Source organism: Dermacentor albipictus, chromosome 8 (assembly GCF_038994185.2).
Source record: "Dermacentor albipictus isolate Rhodes 1998 colony chromosome 8, USDA_Dalb.pri_finalv2, whole genome shotgun sequence".
NCBI classification, from domain to species: domain Eukaryota; kingdom Metazoa; phylum Arthropoda; class Arachnida; order Ixodida; family Ixodidae; genus Dermacentor; species Dermacentor albipictus.
Window position 1 is genome coordinate 132,649,535 of NC_091828.1, and position 24,474 is coordinate 132,674,008.

General features: G+C 46.0%; 2 protein-coding genes across 17 annotated transcripts in view; one reads left to right on the top strand and one right to left on the bottom strand.

The window, feature by feature from the left end:
- The window catches only part of LOC135905854 (uncharacterized), a 210,523-nt gene that overhangs the window by 50,524 nt on the left and 135,525 nt on the right, over positions 1 to 24,474 (top strand). For 5 of the 12 annotated variants that reach the window (XM_070524506.1, XM_070524509.1, XM_070524507.1 and 2 more), the window contains one exon: positions 2,159 to 2,262. The exons of 5 other annotated variants lie outside the window; for them this stretch is intronic. The gene's annotated coding sequence lies outside the window, so the exon portion shown is untranslated. Of the gene's footprint in view, positions 1 to 1,992; positions 2,062 to 2,158; positions 2,263 to 23,852; positions 23,983 to 24,474 lie in introns of those variants that run through there. 2 more of the 12 variants (XM_070524514.1, XM_070524515.1) reach the window with 2 other exon arrangements.
- Positions 1 to 24,474, bottom strand: part of LOC135905855 (uncharacterized) — a 163,623-nt gene that overhangs the window by 29,714 nt on the left and 109,435 nt on the right. The window lies entirely within an intron of this gene.

Here is a 24,474-nt window from a genome sequence, read left to right on the forward strand (position 1 = left end):
AACTGATGTCACGCTGTAATGACTGGCATTCGCGTGAGCTTATCATATGCAATACAGTTCGAGGACATCGGCGAACAGTAAGGGCTAAGAATGCCCAAACACAACAGCAATTTGTTTACAAACACTAAGAAGATCATTGGGCCAAGGTTAGAGCCCTGGGACACTCCAACAGAAGAAACGGAAGGATGAGAAATGCAATCCAAAAGCTTTCAATCGGTTCTAGCGATTTGACAGGTAGGTAGCAAACCACCAAAAATAACGCGAACATAAGCCATAAACCTTTAATTTCGACAACGGAATCTGTTGAGAAATGGCATCAAATGCTTTGGTCCTGTAAAAATACATTGTGTAAACCTGATCGGAGTTTAATACTATTGATGCGCCATATCCAAGAAAAACACACAAGTTTGTTTCTATTGATCTTCCTTTGTAAAACCATGTTACCTGGGCGAGAACTTTTGCTTAAAGCAAAAATTTTGACGGTCGTAACTAAGCATATTCAAAACTGTCAAAAAACACAAAAACGAGAAGCAGAACAAAAGTTGTCGATATCACACGAGATGTCAGATTTAATTTCCAGAACAACCAATGCTAATTTACACTGGGACGGAAAGCCACCAGTTTCTAAGGATAGTTTGAAGAGCAAAGTCATAAGGGGAACGAAAATGTCAGTACAGCCCTTGATCATGAAGTTAGGAATGCCTTCACAGCCCCCAGATACTTTCAGCTTCAGTGCGCATATTGACTTGAATACTTCGTATTTTGTTATAGTTCAATGTGCTTAACAATCTGCATTGTCAAAAAGTGATATTTCTATGAAATTCGAACATCACTGCCATTTGATCTCTGCCACTCGCACTTTTTGTTTGAGTTCAAGGTTTCTGCTGTAAACGTCGTATGTTGCAATGCTTTTAACTTCTATCGCGAGATATAATCTTTGTCGACACTTGAAGACCCAGATATTTAGAGCGATCGTTTGCCTGACACTCCGAAGGACTGAAGTGTCTATTTCCGTCAGAAGCCTTGCAGCCAGTGTGGTCACTCGCGGAGTGGCTTTTGAGCATTTTATACGCATTACTATGACAGACAAAATCCGATTCTTGTCAGGAAGGCAAACCACTGTTGATACAAATTTAGACTTTGAAGTCAACTTTACACTTTTGATCTTGCTTCTCGGTGCATGCTAGCATTTGTGCGTAATTTTTTCAATAGTTAACCATCCCGACACCTCGCTAATTTTTTTTTCCCATTTTCAGCCGTATTCCTGTGATCAGGTAAGCATACACAGTGAATGCAGAGCAAATAGTATGTGGACACCATAAGTTCAGCCCGTTATAAAGTGACTCAGGGTCTTCGCCGCCTACTTCAGAGGAAAAAAAAGCAGCCTCTATGCAGGTGCATTCCATCCTTTTTAACTTCACACACCAGAGTAAAGTATTATACATGGCTGTAAATTGTGCTTCAATGCATGAATATGCGAATACTTCCACGTATCTTTCCAAATGTCCTTGCGCCCAGATAGATAAATTTGGAATACGGCTGGCTGCTCACATGTGCTGTTCATAAAGCGTAAGCAAAGGTTTTTAAAACGACTGCGAGTTGCTTTGAACAGAAAGTTTATTATGGCTGTCCGTGTTTTCTTGTTGAACAGATAATAAGCTTCTCGCAAAATTCGCTTACTGTGGACAAACCATAGTGTTACTTCACCTCAACCTCATAGTGCATGTGGTGGTGCACGCTTTACAGAGAACTAACGACCAGATGGCAATGCTTGGTCTGCGCGGCACAAGGTACCGAAAAATAGAAGGTAATGGTGTTTCACCTCGGGGAAAACAGCACGCCTGCTTGTGCATGTTTGTTACGCTATCTCCAACTGGTCGCCTTCATCCTCGAACAGAGAGTTGGGCATATCGCACGTGCCTTGCACTTGGAGGCAGAGGACCAACACGCGAGCCACACGCGTGACTCGCTCTCGGAAGAGGAAACTGCAGAGATGAAACCACGTGACCACAGCAAACGTCCGATCTCCCGGCGCTGCTGGGAGAAATGGCGAACGCGCCGGTGAGACGACCATTTGTTGAGGCGCCAGCATACAGTGGCCTATGTTACTGTGAAATGTTGCCAACAGTGGTGACGCTGTGTTGTGATAACATTGCAGGAAACGCTCTCAATCGCGACGACTGCTCCGACGACACGGCTCGTAACACGTGAGGGCGCTTGGCGAAGGAGGAGAGCGAGCGAAGAGGACCCACCGAACGCAAGGTGCATGCTCTCTTTCGACCACTCGAAAACAACGCTGTTCGCGAGAAGGGTCTAGAGCGCTTCGAAACGACCAGCCGAAGATGCCATTTTTGACCTCTTCGTGTTTCTAAGGTTTTAAAACATGTATGGCAATCAGAATTAGAGAAGACAACCGACGAACAGCTGTAACACAGGATTTCAAAGCACATAGTCACATTGTGGACACCTTAAGTGGTAAAAAGATGAGCCGAAGCAACGACGAATTTGACAGGAAAAAAGTTATTGAACCATCTGTCCGCATAAACAAAGGCGATATTTAGCGGCAGCGATAGCGCACGCTCCAGAAGTCGAAAATCGCATGTTCGGATAACGAATCTTTCACTCGGTGTCAGTTTATATGATTGAACATGCGTTTATAATTGGCCAGCGATCCCAATAAAAATTTTAGCAAAATTTTCACGACGACAACCTGAAACCTGACAGCCAGATTTTTAGAAGTGGCTACAACGTTTGTAACGTAGCAAAAAAGGAGTTACCGAAAGTGCATCCTGAGAGCATTGTCGCCATATCAAACAGGTTTTCATAATGAAAAGCGCTAGCAGCGATGGATAAACCATGAAATAGAAGGAGTACGTGCTACGCTACCTTACACAGCAAAGCTGGTTACTCCGCACAGTGAAGCAATTTTTTTTATTACCCATGGGAAATATTACGAGTCAAGAGAGTGATTTGAAGCCAATGAACATTCATCAACAAGCTTCTCAAGACTTTTTGAACTCTCAAATTCCAAACTGGTGTATTGACTATTTATATGAATATAAAACTAAGAGGTCAAAACCCTGTAATCTCGCATCCTGGTCGCGAAAATTCCGCCGGTTTCAGAATGCTAACTCATGAAACATATTTTCGTTTCTCGTCAAGCACCGCCAACTTACTCGGTGCATGCTCCTCTAAATGCGCTCCAGATTTGAACGGCAATAGGAAAATAAACATCTACAAGACAGACCATTTAAATGGCGTCCATGTGGCCTTGTTCACACCCAAATACGAAGCATGCAGTTCAGGCTGGCGTGGTACACGTCATGTATACGCACTGACGAAATGTAAAAAAATAGGAACAATAGTAATAACAAGAACGGCGTCAACTTTATTTTCCGCCGCATTTCTTCGTGCTTGGCGCGTGAACTCGATTGGAAGAGAACACGGGCGCAAGCTCGCGCTCTATATCCTAGCGCTTTCAGTGCCAGAGCTCTCTCAGCCATCTTTCGCTATTGATATATTCCCGCTCCAAATCGCGTTACCCTGGAAAAAAGTGGGTTGTTTCCCTTTAAATTCAACATCGACTATCGTGGCACCAAAGAAGCACCTGGCGCTATAGTGGCACTGAGCTAGCATAAAAGTAAAAATAATAAAGCCACCGTGAAAGTACGCACTATTGCTTGTACAGTTCGAAAAAGAACGTTTGGGAAATTGTAGTCAGATCGCCGCGAAGAATATACACAAAATGACACTAAATGAAGCTCGAAGGCCTCTTTGATCGCGAGATGTGTACCTTAAGATAAAGCTGGCAGCCAGCGAGGTACGCGAGCACGCAAGCTCCCCTGCTAGGCTCCGCAAATGTTGTAAAGAAGTTTAGAAGAGCGGTAGGAGAGGGGCTCACGCGGGGTGATGACTCAGGCGTGAGCCGCCGAAATAGGGTGGATAGGGTCACAAAGTATAAAGGATGAAACCGGAGAATGTTGAAGTGGCGAAAATGTGCTTGCTACAGAAACCCAGGAAGCATCCCTCGAGAGTCAGAGGCACGATGGAAGAGATATATTCTCATCTCGATCGCGCAGAGTTGCCAACATAGGAGGGGCTACCCTAGCAGACGCGCTAGCAACTCTGCAAGACTGCATCCCACGCAGCAGTATCGGTTTTGGTGCACCACGTCACTTTCGTCTCAAATATTGCGCCTCATGTGGTCTCCTTTCTTTTTTCCTTGTAAGTACAAATATTCTTTTGACTATTATATTTATTTTCATAAATTACCTGCTGATGTAGTGAACATCATTCGATTCTTTTTTTGCATCAGCCTATATCAGAGTTTCTGACGTTCAGTCTTCGTTTGAAACCCTTCGATTCTGGTTTCTTTGCTGCCAATGCATCCATTTCTTTCCCTGTGTGTGCCGCTGTCTTCCGGCTCCGGTTTGAGCAGACGATGGTGGTGACGGGCGCGCAGGAAGACGACATGCGTGTGAGTCTTACTTTGTGATTTTTTTTATTTGGGCGAAACTACTTTCTTGGAATTCTTTGAGCCGTGATTATTTCCTTTTCTCTCTCCCTCTCTCTCTCTGTTTTCGCCGCTGAAGCGAGACGTTTCCGTTTCCTAGTCTTAATGGACCCACGCCCTTTTTACAGTCTCGGAGGAGGTGTGAGTTCCCCGCTTGCTCCCAGCTGCGCTCCTCTGAACGGAGCCCGCCAAGGCTTATTCAAAGCTCGTCTGGACGGCGGCACAATGGAGCATTCTACGATTGTTCCCTTCGCATATACTGATGAGTTCATTGTCTCTATTGTACAGACTCGAAATGCTGGGGCGGTTGATGGAGTCAGCGGAATCTGTTTTAAACTGTCGCTTTCGCGGACTGATGAAATGGCAGAAGAAGAAATTGTGGCCGGTACTTTTTATTCTCAAAAATTCGGTAAAAAAATTCAAGAATGCTTGAAAAACTGTGCAGTTCGGAGGTAGAAGAGAATTTCCTCGAACCTGCCTTTGCCTGTAGATTCACTGTTCATTAATTTCCTTTACAGAAATCAAACCTACTTAGATATTTACGGAGAACTGAACTAATATACGAGTAACTAAATTACAAACGATGGAAATTATTCATAAGCAAGCGGGATCATGTACGCACAAATTGACAGTTTGCTATACATTTCATAAGTATAAATTATGGCGTCTTTATATTGAAGATATTATTTCACCAATTACGGCGCTATTCCTTATATAATAATAATAATAATAATAATAATAATAATAATAATAATAATAATAATAATAATAATAATAATAATAATAATAATAATAATAATAATAATAATAATAATAATAATAATAATAATTTTATTATTATTATTATTATTATTATTATTATTATTATTATTATTATTATTATTATTATTATTATTATTATTATTATTCAATGAATAAACCCCTCAATCAGTCAATGTTTATTGTACGGCCCAGGAACAGCCACGTAGCCTACGTACTGATGCGCTTAAGGACACTAAATAAAGAAAGAAGAAAAAACACATTTGAGCTGTGTTGGCGGATCACCATTCCTTGATGCCAACTTGCCGCTGGGATCTTAGGATTCGCGGAGATTGACTCGATGCTATCGCCGGCAGTAGCACGTTCGTTGACTACAGCTGTGCTTCAGGCGATGTGCTTGCTTCATCATCAGACTTGTCACTGGCTTCATCCTCCGATGCTTTGCGGTAGAAGTAGCCTTTTGTCCTCCGCAAGGGTTGGCGTTTCCGCCGTAGCAGCCTATCGCCTGCCGTCTGAGTGTAATATGACCTCGGCCCCGCTGATGCCACCACTGTGGCCTTGCGAGACCGTGAGCCCTTCTTAGCACGCACCACGTCATCCTTGCGGAGGTGCATTGCCATCGATCGTTGTCTGCCTGTGCTTCCAGAAGGAGACAAACGAGGGCACGTTTCCTTTTTTTCGTATATCCAGTGTTAAAAAAACACAAAAAACACATCGTTTTGTCGAACTGCAGACCAAGATTATAACAATAATCAATCAATCAATCAATCAATCAATCAATCAATCAATAGTTTAACTGGGTATCCTCAGGTCTAGGTAAAATGCACACAGATTAAACCCGAAAAGCAAATCAGCAAAAGAAAAAAAAAGAAGCAACAATTATAGGAGAATGTACATAAAAACACAATGAATAATAAGAAAAAGCAATATGAGAAGAAGAGGTTTAATTAAAAAAAGAAATATATATACAAAAGGAAAAAGATGCAAACAGCAGTTGAACAATGTGTGGAACTATGAAACAAATAAGCAAAGCTCGGAAAAGAACAGTGAGAGCTAGTTGTAAAGCATATCTAGATTAGGAAAATAAGCGTTATAATTACCCAGTATTCTGAAGACCGTTGAATGCTAGTGATGATAAGCAGAAACATGCAAAGATGGATGAAGCGTGGCAATCTTGCGCGGAGTGCGAAACGTAATAACGATAATATTACCGTTCTATACGGAAACACCTTAAGCGAGCGCTATTCCACAATATTGCATAACGATAAAATTGCCCTAACTAAAGACTGTATCACAATTGCACCGTCACGGCAGTGGACCAGAAAACGGAGCATACTTAGCGTCCTTATCCGCAGGTTCTCTGAAAAAAACATTTAAATAAGCCTAATGAACGCTCTTATTTGACAACACCTGCCGTCTCAGGCCGTAAGAACCTCTATCATGGACATGCGTCTTCTGGGTTGTGGAAAATTAATTTACAACTGCTTAGAAATGGAAAGGCGCACTCGACTATACGTACGACATCCATGCGTACCCGTATGTTTGCCTGGAACTTTTCATCCGCGCTCTCCGAAAGGAGCGCACTGTCCCATTACCGACAAACAGCTCCCAGTAACTGGTTTGTGGCGAGTTTTATTTTGTTATCGCTAAGGGAACTGCGCGGCAAACTGAACAAGCAACGCCCGCCGCATCTTCATCCGCCTGGAACATTATTTCTCCCTCTTTCAATCTTCCCTGGTGTTCAGCGCTGACTTTCGCTGTCGTCTGCTTTGAAGATCTCTGCTATTCGTATTATTTCTTCACATGTCGCCCGTGGATGGCTACGGTTTCGATAATGTTCAGAGCGGCCTGGCTTTTCGTGTGATTAGGTTTCATGAAGGGTGGCATGCACCGTTCTCCCTATTTCACACACTCCGCAATGTGATGGGCTAGGGGTGGGCACCAACATAGGTGTGTGTCTACGAGCGCGGGTGTGAGACAGAGCGGAGGCTGATGGGAAGGGCGCCATTTTGAATTCTGCAAGAGCGATAGAGTGTAAAGGAGGCTGTGGAGGCACGCCCAGCATACCACGCTTCATTCCAATTCATAACGCGTTGTCGCAAGCCACCGCACCTTTTCCTTAATACTTCATTTCTTTTTCCACGTCAAAGAACGCGCTATATGCCGTTCCGAATTGCATCTCGTAAGATTTGTGCAGCATTGTCGGAAGCTAAAGGTGATTCTCTCTGCGACTGCTTCTAATTAAAAGCGCCCTGCGATTGCGCTGTACACCATTTCGTAGACTACTAACACTGGTCATCTATACGTCAGCGAAACGCAGAGCCAATCACAAACGACCTGCCGTGCGCAAGGTGTTGCGGTGAACGCTCCAGGCTAGAAGGCAACCAGCGTAAGTTATTCACTGCTGCATGATTCTAAAAATCTGGTATGGTTGGGACTTTTTTTTTGTTTCTTTCTTTGCGTTATCCCAACGTGCCTCTCAGAAACCTCTTCATTATGTCGCAGAAATGGTTCGCGGTTGCTGGGTGGGAATACGTAACTAAATAAGGAAATGATGACGGAAATGAATTAAAGAAAAAACATATCTCACGACACTGCTGCTGCAGACGTCAAAGTGTGTTGCTGTAAACAGCGCCGCCGAGTGCTAGCAGCAAACAAATGGAACCTGGAAGCTGCAAAAAAGTAATAAAGTGGTGGGGAGCTTTTCTCTGCTTCTAAACAACATAGGAAAGCAAACGGCGAGGAAATTGCTGTTTTGTTTATTTTTTTCTGGCATGCGAGAGAAAAAAAAAGTGGAGGAGGAGAAAAAGCTTGCAGCTTTGTGGTTTAGAACGTCGCACCGCGTGCTTCAGATCTTTTGAGTGCACCTTCTCCGCTGAACAGACAAAGAGCAAGCGCGGTGTCGGCTGAGAATGTCAGCTATATGAGACAGCTGTGCAACAGCGAGAATACAATCAAAGCAGAAAAACAGAAACTTTCAAACCCGCAATGATTCGAAGGATTACTCCGCGCACTTGCGCATTTTCTTTGAGTCGTCAGAGTGCGGTAAGACGAATCGGCGAAATGAATTTTATTTTTATGTTGATATGTTGTCTGCCAGACTGACTACGTTTACCTTTTGTTTAACCGTTCATATACTTACCAGCAGGCAATGAGTAATGGTGCGCCGCAACCATAGCTATAATTGAATAATAAACTTGTCCTCTGTGTGACGCCTACGTTAAATATGGTCACCTTGGGTCAGAACGGCAATCAGGGAAAACTTAACAGCGTCGGTCGAAAGAGTCGCAAGCTAGCAGTTGTATCGTTAATTCCTCCTCCGACATCGGAAAATGTCGAGAATAAACAAAGTAACAGCTTCGCGAAACTTTTTCTCTGTGAAGTATTTGTGTGAAGCAATGAGCCTGCATAGTAAGCATTCAATAAGGTCTGCTTGTATATAGCGAATAATTACGTCTGTTATAATGGTTGTATAGACGCTAGTATAATGTGTATATAAGCACTTTTCGGCAATTGAAGCACAGGAACGCCTCGCCGGGGCGCTGTATCGGGACATCGGTTACGTTAACAGCATTCAGTTTCAGCATCGGTGCATTAAGCAAGTGCAGACCTTGCTCCAGCGGGACAGTGCGCACGGTGATTCAAGAGTCTGGAGCCCGAGAACTACTCTTCACGGAAGTTGACACCTGGGTTTCAAACACTCGTTATATTACGGGCCTTTTTCTACTTAAAGCGTTCGCGGATTATATGCGATGATGGCTGTTCAGGAGTTTAGGTTGGGATAGCACAAGCTAAATGAAACCTGGGTCAGAGGAAGGGAGCACGTGTCAAACGGCCGACGTACCGATTTGCTCAACTGCCGCCTAGTGGTCTAGAGGTGGTCAGAAATGGACGTATCCTGCTTCTCCTGCAGGCCTGCTGTGATCAAGAACAACGCCTACGCTCTTAAAGCAGTTGTACCCTTTAGAGTGTATATTTGTCCCAGAATAACAATTGTCAGCTGCCTGGCTTGCGTTTCTTTTCTTGAAAACTCGGCGCTCGCTACTTTCCTGTCGAGAATTCTGTGTCAGGATGATAACGCGCAAGCCGTTCTGGACTTGGAAGTACCAGGCTCGCAGCGATAAAGAACGGAAATGCAGGCAAGACAGATGACGATTGTTGTTGTGGAACAATATAAGCCCCAAAGTGTGTAAATATTTTTCAATGTGTACAGGAATCCAGGTTATGTCAACGTGCACCCCACTCTTCTGTGCCTCGTTTCTGAAGGGCGGTCACTGTCGTGCACACCATAGCCTGCAGCGCGAAGACGCCAGGTCATTGGGAAGTGCAGAGACAGCAGAGATCCCGGGTCCAAGCACCCGTCAAGCTCGCACCTCTGCGCCCTTCCTTGTGTTCCACTCGCCAGCATGTCTTCGTCGCTCTGGCTTGCTCTGTCCCTTCTTTTTATTCTCCATTTCAGCTTGCACCCCGCGTGGCTCACCAATTGGCGCTTCTGTTCTGTCGTTTGTTTCTGCTGCGACGCTTGGCGCGCTGTTACGGCGTCAGCGCATATGGTTCGCACCTGTACCAAGGGGGTTGGCGACACTTGGAGCGCTAGTGCCAAACTGACGCAGTATGTCGTCGTTCTCACCTTCCATTAATGCGTGGACATCTTTGACGAGGACCCCGGAGAAACCGTGTATGTCCCGTAACGCCTTCTAACTGGGAAATAAGTGTATAAGTGGTCAGGAAAATATATTTAATCGTTATGCTACGAGGCTTATTAAATGTTAGCGCAAATCCCAGTCATGTCGGGTCCAGTGGGCCAAGCGACAGCGCGAGAGAAAGCAGCGACGCCGACCCTTTGGTTTTCATCTTCCTCACTTCAGGAGCCATGCGGCCGCAGTTACGCTCGTGCCATCTTCGTCACTACAAGGACCCCACGAAAGGAGAGTAGCCATTCTGGCGACTCACGGTGACGGCACGATGTGAGGATCATAATACGCTTTAGGCTGGCTGACGTGCATTGTCTCACGACCGCGATGGCGCAGGTCGTCAGATGGCGTCAGAGGTTCGACGACATAGTTTGCAGCAGATGTATAGGCGACGATCCGATAAGGTCCGTGGCAGTGAGCCAGCAGCTTAGACGAAAGACCGGGAGCGTGAGGCGAAATCCATAACCCAACGAGGGAGCCGACATGAGAAGTGGTAGTGCTCAGGTCATTGTCATGCCAATTCCGCCGATGAGCTTGACCCTCCGCCGTGAAGGTGCGGGCAAGTTGGCGGTATTCTCCAGCGTACTATGTGGGTCGGCATGAAAAGCAGCGCAGATGTCGGATCGCATGTGACGTATTAAGGCTCAATTAACACCGGCGACTTGAGGAGGTCGCGCGACCATCTGCGACTGGCGACTCAAAAGCGACTGAGTGAGACTGATGCTCACGCCGGCAAACCCGGGCGAGCGCCACCTGCAAGCCTAAATCCCGCAGATGATCATTCTCGGCGAGAACTCTAGGGATTTACTCAGTTCGCGCGCACTTCGCTGGTTTCACGTTCAAGCAACAGCATGGATTTTTATTCGAGCAAAGAGAAAGACGTCATCACTGTGCTGATATGCTGTGCCGCGTCAGCTGGTGTCAGCTGTGGCTGCAGCGTGGAAGCCAACATGCTAAGCAAGATCTACCCCACGCAGTACGAGAGCAAGTGCCCATGGTGTGGAGACAAACCAACCCTATTCCATACCACATGGGCTTGCCAGAAAACAGAAGGGCTAGCCATAATAAAAAAAACTGAGTGCAGAACAGTGGGAGAGGTTGCTATCCAGCGACATCCTGAAAGTCCAACAAGGACTAGTAAGGCGTGCACGCAGGGCAGCTACCCTCAGCGGAGCCCTGGTCTAGGGGAACGGACCCTGGAGAGAAGATGGAAGACTCCATCTGAAGCCGCAAAACTCACTGCAAAATGGAGCAAATAAGCGTTTTTCATCATCATCATCCAAAGAAAAAGCGACGCTAGTAGCACGATGCGCCCGTGCCGCCGTTCGCCATAAGCGGCCGGCCACGCAAGCCGCCTCCTGCCCGTACTCCGCGCGCATGACGAGGAGTAATATCGAGAGTAAGTTGTAATTTCTAGTTTGCGTTGCGTGGAAATCGGGACGTAATTTTTTGCTTTCTTTCGCTGCTGTTTAGTTGCCTGCTGATGCTACCACGTAAATTCCACACGTTGCTGGAACTGCTGCGCCTTGCATGACAAGGCAAGACACCAATTACCTTCCTGTAGTCTGCCATGGTGGCGTGGACTTTGATACAACGCATGTGGACGCCGCATGAAAATGCGTGCTAACTTTCGCCGAGCCACTGGTTGGTTTAGTAGTTTCGCAACCACGGTCGCGCGTCTGAAAACTCGAGCAGTGAGCGAGCGGACCAGAATAGTCACTTTTCGAGAAAAGCGACTTGCGAATTTGCAACCAATTCGGTCGCGCGACCACTGTCAGTCGCTGGTGTGAATGAGCATTTACGAGAAGCCACTTGCGACCATCCGGTACATAGTTGCGGTGATAGAGCCAATTGTCTCGCACGATAAAGTCAGAGGCTTGACGGCGGAGCGCGCGGGAGGGCGTGATGATGGTAGAATCCGACAATATGTCGAGCAAGGTAACAATACACGGATACTTCCGTTGCTCCGAATGCGTGGACTCGACGTTGAGCGCTGAGACAGCGGTGCACTGCGCCGAAAGAGACGATGTATCATGGCGTACAGAAGGGCGAGAGAGGGCGTCCGCGTCGGAGTGCTTGTGGCCAGACCTGGGGCCCTATAACGTAAAACTATTCCAATATGTTTTCATTCCGGTCACCCAACGTCAAATTTGCGTAGCCACCGACGCAAGCATCGGGCGGTGACACACAGGGTTGTCTAAACAGACCAATCAAACGCTGTCCTCATTTATAGGAGGTCACTTTTATTTGCTTTAAAAACGAATAACATTGGCTACAGTGAGCAGCTTCCTTATTTAATTGGCTGACAAAAGGCGAGGAGCACGCTCATGTGGAGAGGGATTCAAGGGGCTGAGCCAGTGCACTGAAAATCGATAACCGCATGAAGGTGGTTGTGCCGGCGTCTGCGATTGGCTCGCTTTCCCTTACTTGACTTGAGGTGGCTGGTCGAAAATCGCAGTGGCATGCAACGAAAGGTTACGAATGCCATTAAAACGGATCCTCAGCACAGAAGAGTTCGCCGAGCGAGGTCATAAACGTGCCGAAAGTGCTCGATAACTTTACATGGCCACGCAAAGAGTTTTATTGTACGCAAATAAACCCATGCTCTCCGGCAGGTGTGAGTAGCCAGTGCTTCAGCGATCGGCGGCAGCCATCTCTTATTCCTTTCAGAACGGAGGAGCCTGCGGCTATTAAGAAAAAAAAATCAGTTTTGTTCGGCATATTAATGTAGCCTCAACACGTACACGTCACTTTGACGCGGTCAATTTTCCTGGTTTTTTGACGTCGCGTGACAGGCAGGTGAAGTGGGTGCAGCGCGAAAACCTTTGACCAATAGCCGAGGGCTAATGGCGAAAAGGCGTCGAGTCATAAATAGCTATTTTTCATTTGTTCGGTCCAGTCATGCATAATCAGTGTGCACGCGTCATATCAGATGGGGAGCTATCGCGGTTTCTGTGACGTCGCATGACAGGCAGGCGAAGGGGGGCTTATACCAAAAAGGTCTTTACCAATCGCGGAGGGCGGATTGCAGAATTGGAATATAAAAGTTTGGAATAGGTTTACGTTATAGCGCCCAAGATCTGGTCTTCAGGCCAACAAGGAGTTACTTTCGCGAATTCGTAAGCAGAATGGTTCAAGTCTATAAACTGCGAGGGCTAAACAGCCCCGCTTGCAAACGGCGAATATATCTGAACCATATGACTGTGTTGTGCTGCAGTGTGTGTGCTGTCGCGCCACACAGAGATAAGCTGTCAATGAGTTGATAAAGATGATTGAGTGATTTGGGATTATATGGGCCTGCTCGCGGTTGATAATGGCTTGGCGTGGAGGGATGAGGTGCTAAAGTATAAGGGCCTATAATGGTCGGATCAATTCTGATAACGTTGGTATAAACCGATAACGGTTGATAAGGGTCGGATCAAGTCCGATAAGGTTGTCTGTGTCCTTGCGTGCCTTCTTTTGTCCTCTATTTTAATCGCGCTACGGGAATACATATTCAAGATGCGTTACCAACAAGACCGCATTACAATCCTCGTAAGGTGGATAAGGACCGATAAGGGCTCATAAGGGTAAGATCACGTCCGATAAGATTGATAAGGACAGATAAGGATTGGTAAAGGTAGGATCGATTCCGATAAGCTTGATAACGACCGACAAGTGTTGATAAGGATCGGATCGAGTGCGATAAGGGTCGATGACGGTTTGACAGAGTCTGATAACGTGGATAACAACCGATGAGGGTTGATAAAGATTTATACTACATTAGTTTAGCAAAGCGCAAAAAAAAAAACACGAGCACAAGGAAAGGAAACGAAGACACAGCGCTGTGTCCTCGTTGCCTTCTCTTGTCCTCATGTTTATTTTGCCGCCTTAACTCAAGTTATGCTGTAGCAACTGGCCCACCAGTCAGTTCTCTTGGATTACAACTGGTCGGATCAAGAGCCGAAGCATATTAAAAGGCCACTAAAGCATATATTTATTCAACCGCCTAGTACTCTATTCTATATACTTCCCTGTACGTTTAAATTGATGTATGTTAATACAAGAAATCATGTCATTTTCTCAATATAATTTTGGTTCTGATTAAATGATGGAAGCATGAAGGAACAGTCGTAATCTACGTTCATTGAAATCTAGTACAAAAAGCACTAAAAGAAGAGCGACTGCGGGGCTCTAGTGATAGTCTTTATTATAAAGGTTTCAAGACAACTTATGTTCTGTTCTGTTTTCAAAGAACTAATCATTAGAATAAGTAAACAACGGTTCTAATAATGGGTCCCCTTTAAAGGCACTCACCATTTCAGTCACAAAAACGCTGATGAAATAAAATGATTTCTTGATCACACAGTATGTTAAGATTCATTGTTTGCAAAAGGCGAAGATGTTCCCAAAAGCATCCTTGATATAGCGATGCGAAGCGACAGCGTACAAAGCGAAATATTGACTTCCAAAACGAGATCAAGTGACTTAAATAATTTATTAAGCTTTCCAACCAAGCCCATCCAGCGATCTGAAAAATGGTTGTCTTATGTTTTCTCTCTCAAAAACGAAACCCGTGAGATATCCTGTGCTCTCTGTGCCCAGCTTCTAAAGAAAAAAGAAAGAGAGGCCGTCAGAAAGAACCAGCAACAAAGGATTGAGCGGCGCTAATAAAAGACTCGCAGCCGGCGCTCACGGAAAAAGGGAATTCGTCTGGAAACGAGAAATTCTCGAGCGGCCAAAAGTTTTAATCTGCCAAGAAGACGGAGTCAAGCTGATCATTGGCTATTGCTTTGCGTGTCCTTCTGCTCGGAGCTTTGTTTCGCAGTTCTGGACGACAAACACGAAGCGCCCTAGCTTCATTAAAAGGAAACTCGCTCTTTCCTCTCTTTTTCCCTCTCATTCTCCGGAATTAACGATTAGGCAGGAAGCCACGAAGGAATGCGCCAGCTTTGAAGCGGAGCGAGCTCTTTTTTTTCTCTCTCAAAAAGCACGAATAATAGATCGCATCGGCCGTGTCTCGCTCTGTGCTTGCCCAGTCTTTGACTCCAGCTGCTTTTTCATTCAGTTCCCATTTAAAAAAAGCTGGGTCTTGTGCACGCATGGTTTCGCTCTCAATTTGTGCAGCGCTCTGGACAGGACGCTCATGACAGGCAAAGCACTTAATTCTTGGCAGGACTTATAAACGCCTGAAAGCCATTTATTCACCATGAAAATATAACGAGTTGTATTTGTAATTTACCCCCGCATACAGGAATGCGCCTTAACTTGGTCAAGTCTCGATAACGACTGACGGGGACGCGCCGATGGAAGCGCAATGAGTGTCTTGGGTACCATCCAGTTAAGCATTCTCTTGTGCGGGACTTGACAAAGTCAACTCGCGACTTCAAGTTAAGGTGCGTTTCCCAACATATGGATTAACGACGAATCCAGTGAGAGTATGACATTGCATAATTACAGACAAAGGACAAAAGGCGGCACAAAATGGTGCCTGTAAGCTCAAAAGCGTTGCATTCCCGAGGCGTTCAGTACACTTCAATTCTTCGTAAACACTTGTACAAGCGCAAGTGTGTGCTTCCCTGCGCTATTTGGTAAACGAGAAGGAAGGGGGTTAACCAAGGGGCCCGATCCTTATTAGTCATATCATAAGAATCCAACAAACACTGATACCAAGGACAGCATACGGGGAAATTGTGCTTGATGAATGAAATTCCATAAATGAGTGCTTTAAAGAACAAGTGCAACAGTCGGCTTTTATTGACAGATGCGGTGTTTCCATGAAAGCTTTTCTAGAAATTCTTTCAAGAGAGAGAGAGACAAAGAGGAGGAAAGACAGGGAGGTTAGCCAGTGTAAGTACCGGCTGGCTACCCTGTGCTGGGGAAAGGGGTAAAGGGAATAAAAGGAGAAAGAAGAAGAAGAGGAGAAAAAAAATGAAGGAAATTCACGCAGTACCGCGATACTACGCGATAAAACACTCAAAGGCGATCACACAATTCGCATGTCCTTAAAAACTTCAGCAAAGCCCTTAAGGCCTTGAGTGCTGAAGCCCGTCTGGACCAGTGTCCTAGAGCCTTCTCATCTGTAAAGGGGCGATTGTCCAGTTTTTCGAGCGCGCTTACGAGCACTGTTCTTGGAACTTTGTAGCTGGGACAGTCACAAAGGACGTGCTGAATCGTCTCCTCGCAGCCGCAGGTGCCGCAAGTAGGGCTGTCGGCCATTCCAATGCGGAATGAATAAGAGTTCGTGAATGCCACGCCGAGCCACAGGCGGCACAGAAGTGTTGCTTCCGCTCGTGGTAACCCTGGTGGTAGGCGGAGTTGCAGACATGGATCCAATCTGTGGAGACGTTCGTTCGTGAACTCATTGATGTTCCACAGATTCTGCGTGAGCTCGCGGGCGAGGGAGCGAAGACTTGTGGCTGCGTCGGTTCGTGACAGTGGTAGTGGTACAATGTGGGCACCATCGTGGGCCGATCGGGTGGCATCATCCGCATGATGATTGCCCGCAATTCCGCAGTGACCCGGTATCCACTGGTAGATGACGTTGTACCCTTTGTTGATTGCTTGATGGTGGAGTAGTCGGATGTCTGCCACTAGTTGCATATTTCATCCGTGGTTGAAAGGGGACATCAGACACTGGAGAGCTGCCTTCGAGTCACATAAGAGGGACCATGACTGTGACGATTTGTGACAAATAAACTCTAAAGCAGCACGGATAGCTGCGAGTTCTGCAGCCGTCGATGATGTTACGTGAGACGTCTTGAACTTGAGGGTGACAGACTCCGCGGGAATAACCACTGCTCCAGCTGAGCTATTAGAGCAGACAGAACCATCCGTGTAAACGTGGATGCGTTCTTTGTGTTTGTCATGTAGGAATGAAAGCACGGTTTGTTTGAGGGCAAAATATGACATCTCCGTTTTCTTCTTGATACCGGGAATATCAAGAAGAGCCTGGAGTGGATGAAGGCACCACAGCGGTAGAGATGGTCGTGCTGCAGGCGTGAAGTTTGATGGTAAAGTTCCGTGGTTGGCGGCAATGATCCTGCTAAACGCTGAACGAGGTCGAGTGGCAGAAAGGGGGGCGAGATGATGCGATGGAAGTCGCGCGAAGTGCCTGATATGCATCCTTAAAGCGTCGACTTGAAGATACGTATCGATGGGGTGGTCATGCGCGATGGCTATTGTTGCTGCCGTGGATGCACATCTGGGAAGTCCAAGGCAAATTCGTAGAGCTTGAGCTTGTACAGACTGGAGGGCACGGAGGTTGGTCTTACTGGTCCCACCCAGTACAGGTAAGCTATAGCGCAGGAAACCGAGGAACAGTGCATTATAGACTTGGAGCATCGCACTCACAGACGCACCCCACGACTTTCCTGCAAGAAATCTGAGCACGTGAGTTATCATGAGTAATTTCCTTTTTAGGTACGAGACATGAGGACTCCAGGAGAGGTCTCGATCTATTATCACTCCTAGAAAGCGGTGCGTCTTCTCGTAGGCAATCGGATGTCCATTAATTTTGACAACGTACGGTTTCATTGCTTTGCGCGTGAAAGCGACCATAGAGCACTTCTCGGAGGACACCTCCAGGCCTCGCGCTCGAAGATAACCTGATGTTTGTGTGGCCGCTTTTTGAAGTCTGGCGCGCACCTGGGGACGCGTCGCTCCTGATGACCAGATGCATATATCGTCTGCATAGATCGACACATGGACGGACTGCGGAAGGATGTGAACCAGGTCGATGAGCACGAGGTTAAATAGAGTGGGGCTCAGGACTCCACCTTGTGGTACGCCACGGCAGGTGTTGTGTTGTGATGACGCACCATCCTCTGTTTGCACAAAGAATGACCTGTCCTTCAAGAAGCTGAGTATCCACCGAAAAACAAGGCCGCCTAGGCCGATATTGCCCAAAGCGTCTAGGATGGCTCGATGGGTTACGTTATCATAAGCGCCTTTAACATTCAGGAACATTGCCGCTGACAGCCTCCTTGGGCTTTTTTCGTGCTGAACAGACGAGACAAGGTCGATGACGTTGTCTAGAGAAGAGCGTCCGCGTCGAAAGCCTGCCATAGCGTCAGGGTATAACCGGTAGTGTTCTAGATACCACTCGAGCCGCGTCAGCACCATCCTCTCCATCACCTTTCCGAGACAACTGGCCAGAGCAATGGGACGATAAGACGCCACGTCTAGGGGTGATTTACCTGGTTTGAGCAGAGGCACAAGGCGGCTGGACTTCCATGAAGCAGGAACCACTCCTTCACGCCATGAATTATTGTACACGCCTAGAAGAGCATGCCGGGCTGTTTGACCGAGGTGTCCGAGAGCTGCGTATGTCACCCTGTGAGGCCCAGGCGATGAGGAACGTCTGCACGCTGCCAACGCCGCCTGCAATTCCTCGATGGAAAACGGATTGTCCATACGTGAATCCCGCGAGATTGGAACATCACAGGGATCACGTGTAACGAACGATGGCGGCAGACCAGCAACCTTGACACAGAAGTTCTCCGCTACGTCGATCTCTCTGCGACCTTGGTAGAGAGCCAGACATTTGAAGGGGTGGCGTTGTTGCGGTGACGTTCGAAGACCACGCACCGTTCTCCATATATGTGAAAGGGGTTTATGCGGATCAAGGGAATCGCAGAAGGTTTTCCATCTTAGAGACTGCAGGGAGTTGATCCGACGCTGGATCTTCTTCTGTATTCGTCTCGCCTCCCTTAGGTCGTAGATGGACTTGGTGCGCCTGTACCTTCGTTCCGCGCGACGGCGGATTGCTCGAAGCTGCTCCAATTCTGCCTCGAAATGAGAAAACTTAGGAATAGGCCTAAAAGCTCTTGTGGCTTCTTCAGCAGCGGCGTTAATTAGCTTTTCGATGTTGCCAGGTAGACAGTCCTGGATATCTTGGCAATTCTTCTCCATGAGCAGCGTGTATTGAGGCCAGTCAATGTGACGAAGAACTGTGGTCGACTGTGTCTTGCGTATGCCGTCAATTTTAACATATGTTGGGACGTGGTCACTACCATGCGTTTCGTTGTCCGTGAACCATTTCATACTGGCACTGAGACATCTTGAAACAAAAGTCAAGTCCAGGCAGCTGCGGTATGTCGATCCCCGCAGAAAAGTAGGACTGCCATCATTTAGGCAGCAGAGTTCATGGTCCGACGCGAAGGATAGTAGGCGTCTTCCTCGGCAATCCATCTTTAAGCTTCCCCATAGCGGATGATGCGCATTGAAGTCGCCGGTAATAATCCATGGTCCAGCTGTCGCTGTTAAAATTGCACTTAGTCTCGCGTTGTCAAATCGACTCGAAGGTGAAATGTAGGCACCTACGAGCGTGAGTGCAACGTTCTTGCATTTCTTTCAATGTACTCAAAGTTGACTCTGATTGGGTGGAGAGATGGCATGTTTCTGCAGAAAACAGGCATTTGTATTAGCTCAAAAGTTGCCCCTATTCTTAGCGATATTTACCTGAGTAAGGTTGACAGCTGCTTAGAGAAAACCTTAGGTGATTGCGTTATCGAGATATTTCGTTACATTGATGATTACCTGATTTTCTGCAAGAGGAAAGAATGTGATTCCGCTGCTACCTTAGTAAGTGAGCAATTTAAACTTTATAGAGGACGAATAAAGTTTACCAAGCAATTTCCCTCAGCGACGCGTAATTCAGTTTCTATACATTTCCTTGGTCTTCGAACAAGATCACGTTTGTTGGCAGTACTCTGCAAGATCTTCGAAGCTGTTGTTAAACTTTCTATCCAAGCATTCCGAAGTAGTAAAAAAAAATGGGTGTGGCTTAGGTAAGGTTAAGCCCAGGATGCGAAGCATACTAGCCTTTATTTTAGTTGTTGAACCACTGTTTAGCCTGGTGAACTGCTGTTGCTTGGCTATATTTGGTTCGGCTGGACGAAGAAACAACTCATGCGTTACTCTGCTTCGCCTTAGACGCCCCGCATTGGACGCGGTGAGCGTCGAGCAACGCAGCGTTCGGCGCGGCAACGAAATGTGCGCCTGAGCAAGCGACGCACGCCTGAGCCTTAGAAACAGCTCGTTTCTAAGGCAACACCGCATTCACTAGAGGCGCTTTTGTACCGCTTTGAAGCATCGTACTCGTGGCTCAGTGGTAGCGTCTCCGTCTCACACTCCGGAGACCCTGGTTCGATTCCCACCCAGCCCATCTTGCAAGAGTTGAGCCAAAAGCCACTTCTCCTCTGTCGTGACGTCACGGTGTCACGTGTTTTCAAGGCGACACCGCCGCGCCTGAGGAGCTGGGTTGAGCTCTCGTAATATGCTTCGCATAAAAAACGGAATTGCCATGTCGTGCCTTAATTCTTCTCTCACCGGATCGTGCACGCACAAAATGAGCGCTACGTTTGGTGCACAGTCCAGCGCCTTTTAGAAGCAGGTTATTCTAGCGTTACAGTGGCCACTGTGGTTGAACGCCTAAAGAAGTCGTTTTCGAGGGAGACGAACGTGATTACAGAAAGCAGTAATAGCAAAAAAAGAGTAGTGGCTATTCCGTTCATTCATTCAGTATCGCACGGGCTTAAAAAAGTTGCAAGTAGATATGATGTTGATGTTGTTTTCACTGCCGCCAATAAGCATGGTAAGATATGCGCTGCCATGCAGAGGAAAAAGGAGGAGGTAAAAGGCAAAAAAAGGAGCAGATATTCGTCCAGTGAAGCACAATAATAACAGTTTTACTGACTGTCGCATGGGTGTGGTTTATAAAATTCCCCTTAGCTGTGGCAAGTTCTGCGTAGGGCAAACGAGGTGGTGTATCAATCAGAGGCTAATGGAACATAAAAGGTCGTTAACTGATGGATCGCCTTCTAATATTTCGCTACATTGCCGAGATTGTAACTGCACGCCGGAGTTACATGAATGCACGATATTTTACAGACGCAAGAATGAAGATACGTGTCTTATGGTAGAGGCATGGCATATCTGTAATGGTGGAAGTGCATGCGTGAGTCAACCTTCGATTACTTTACATAAGGAAGAGATTAAGTGCCTTAACAGCTATTTCTCACGTAGATCGGCACATGTGCCCGACTGACACGGGGTGATACCATTGCAGAGCTTGCGCAGATGAGTTTTGTGTCTTCTTTCTTTTTTCGCCTCAGTGCTCCCTTCAGTTGATAGTAGGCGTTCATGTTGTCCACTTCTCTACTATTGTGTCCTGTCTGCACGCCTCACCTCTTTTGCTTTCTAACCTGATCAAAGTTCTCGAAATTTAAGAAAAACTGAAGGCCTTCATATCTGACGTCGACGAACGCAGAGAAGCAATGAAAATTTTTTGAAAAGACACAGGGGCGTGTTAATGCAACCTATCGTGTAAAATGATGAAAAGATTCGAACCGCAGATGATTTCCTTAGTTAAACCCACGAAGTGTGCACGAAGATCTTGTCCTCGGCTGCAAATACAAGTGCTTCCACTTGTATTTATTTTCCACTTGTATGTATTTTCCACTTGTATTGTATCCCACTTGCTATTGCATTCTATGGTTCAGTTCTTGACTCACTTTGTTGTAGAGTCAGGTCACTGATCCCTAATATTAATACTTGCGCAATTCTTCGATAATTCTGTGAGAATAATATTCGACCGTTACTTTAAACGCACTGAACTATTAAAGAAACATAGGAAAGAAACGTGATGATTTGCTAGAAACATCCCTTTATTAGTATTGCTTACGCCCCCTATCGGCGTGGTGGTGTTGTAATGATCCCACCAGCACCCATGTAAGACCATTTATTGTTTTCTTCACTGCCTATAAGCAAAACGTAATGGTGCTGTTCGTTGTGCGACAATAGCACAACGGCAGCTGAGCCATTATTACGGTCCCACTAAGCTACACATTCCGTATTCTGCCATAGTGCCGCAAAACATGGCTATTTCAGCCTGGAGTAATGGCCTGGAGTGGTGGAGTGGTGGAAATTTTGGAGTGGTGCTGACATTGAAGTAAGATTCCATGGGAAATATCAGTATGTTTTATTTGTTTTTTGTTTTTTTTGCATATTTATTATACCTTAGTTGTGCTAATAATCACGTATTACATGAGCGTTGTTATACTTCATACATCATGTCTACGACGGCTGTGTCGAAAATTAGCCAGGCTAAAGTACTGCATAAAGCTACTGGAAGGTCATTAACTAAAAAAAGAAAGTGTGCGGAATGAAACAAAAATATACAGGTGTTCAATAGAACAGTCGCCGTCAAAAAGTTTACGTGGCCGAGGTTCTGCGAACAAGTTTGATTCAAAGCAGTTAGGCCCGCAGCAAGTAAAACAATGCAAAATGTTGTTTAGTCTATACTGGCATGTGTTGTGAATTTGAATAGCACCCTGCGTCCCTAGAGTGCGGAATCATCAAATTTCTTTTTCAGATTCCGCGGTCCATGAGCTTTTGACGCTGAATGTGCGTTCCGAAGACGGTAAACTGCAGTTTGGCTGAGAAGGTGATAACAAGCGCCGAGCTCGATGATGGTATATTCGAGCGTCGATGTGTAGAACTTATGCAAGGTCAGGTGATTTCACGACGCAAACATAGCTATAAAGCTGAGCATACATTTTGTTTAGTAACACTGATGACGGATGAATAGTCAGAGTAAATGAATCGTACCACGTGATTATGGACAAACTTGAGTCTACTGCATAGGTTCTACGGGAAGATCAGTTTTAAGATTTGATGAATTTTTAAAATCACCTGTGGCGTAACATAATTCTTGTCCTTGAATTGCATTATTCGAAGAGGCAGACATTACTAGCACGAGAAATCGAAACGCATATTCAACTAATTAAAAAAAATACACATTAACCTCTTAATTAATTACGTCACGGCATGTATTCCAATTTACGAATTGTCGCCGGTGAGCTTCCAAGACGTACCCCTTTGAAATGACTTTCCGGGAGCAAACCCGTTCCGTGATAATATTTCCTAAAGTGTGGGACCAAATACGCGAGCATTCCAGTTACTTTTGTGCTTTAATTCGTAAAAGAGCATTGTTCTAAAAAAATACGTGGAACAGTGCATTTTTACGGAGATTTTCATGGCGCATTTCTCCAAAGTGCTGACATTCTGGAAATTCATTCCTAGTGGATACGCCTCGCAAGCTCACTGGCTACAATTTGCAAATTTCCATATGTGCCAATCAAGAAGGAAGGCAATTATTGAGTTGTTGGTAATTAGTTGAACACGCGTTTCAATTTCTCCTGCAAGTAATATCCGCCTCTGGGAATAATCCAGTTCAATAAGTAGAAATATATTAGCAACAGGCGATTCTTAAATATTCCGTAATACTTAAAAATGATCCCTCTATATATCGCTGAAGATTTCACACCAGTTCCATACTGCACATTCATGTTCTAACTTTGGCCTGTCTTGCGCCTACCAATTCTTTAAGCGAACAGAAATAGTAGGCGGTAGTTTCTTGGTATGTAGCCAAGGCCATGCTTGATGTGATTAGTGACGAAGAAAAGGAACGAAGAAAAGGTGGGGAGGTCAACCAGACGCACGTCCGGTTTAATACCCTAGATAGGGGAAGGGGTTTAAGGGAAGAAAAGAAAGGAAAGGGAGGGAAGAAAGTACTATCGGTGTGAATAACTGCGGATGTCCTTAACTTCACGTCCATAATCGGTCACTGAGGCCAGTTGATTTCATGAATTGTAGCATTGCCCGCGTCGCTTTGTAAGCTTGCGACGCGTGGGGCCATGGTCCGAGAATCTTAGTCTCTCCGTTATCTAATCGGTTTAACACCCTACGAAGAACGTCGCGTTCATTGTCATAGAGACTGCAAAAATGCAACACGTGCTCGATAGTCTCTTCACAGTTGCACGAGTCACAGACCGGTGTGTCCTACAGTCCAATAAGGAATGAGAAGGCTTTCGTAAAAGCCACCTTTGGCGGCAGAGGCGGCACGGTAAAGTTGCATCACGGCGGGAGAAGTTCAATGGAATCTGCAGCTTCAACGTATAGGATCCATCCGGTGGAGACGGCAGTTGAAGAAAATGGGAGTGTTCCACGAAGTTTCAGTCTTCGTTTGATCAAGTAAGCGAAGACTCCTCGCAGCGACTGCCCTGAATAAAGGCATATTAAGTGTCAGGGTTTCTTTATGGACTGAGTGGGCGGCATCATCAGCAAGGTCATTTCCGAGGATGCCACAGTGCTCCGGGAGCCATTGGAAAATGATGTCATGTCCGTTTATGAGTGCTTGATGAAGAACTTCTCTGGTCTCAAACACCAGTTGTTCATGAGTCTTGCGTTGTAAGGCTGACTGCCGACTCTGAAGGGCTGCCTTGGAGTCACAAAAAAACGATCCACTTTCGAGGTTTGGCTTGTGCGATGTAATTAAATGCGGCACGTAGAGCGGCAAGTTCTGTTGCCATAGAGATTGTTATACGGGACACATTGAACGTAATTGTGACTTGTAAGGCCGGGATGATAGCAGTGCATGCAGAGCTGCTGGCTGAGACAGATCCATCAGTGTAAATATGCGCAATTTGTTCATATATGCCTCGTTCAGTAATGACAGTGTGAACT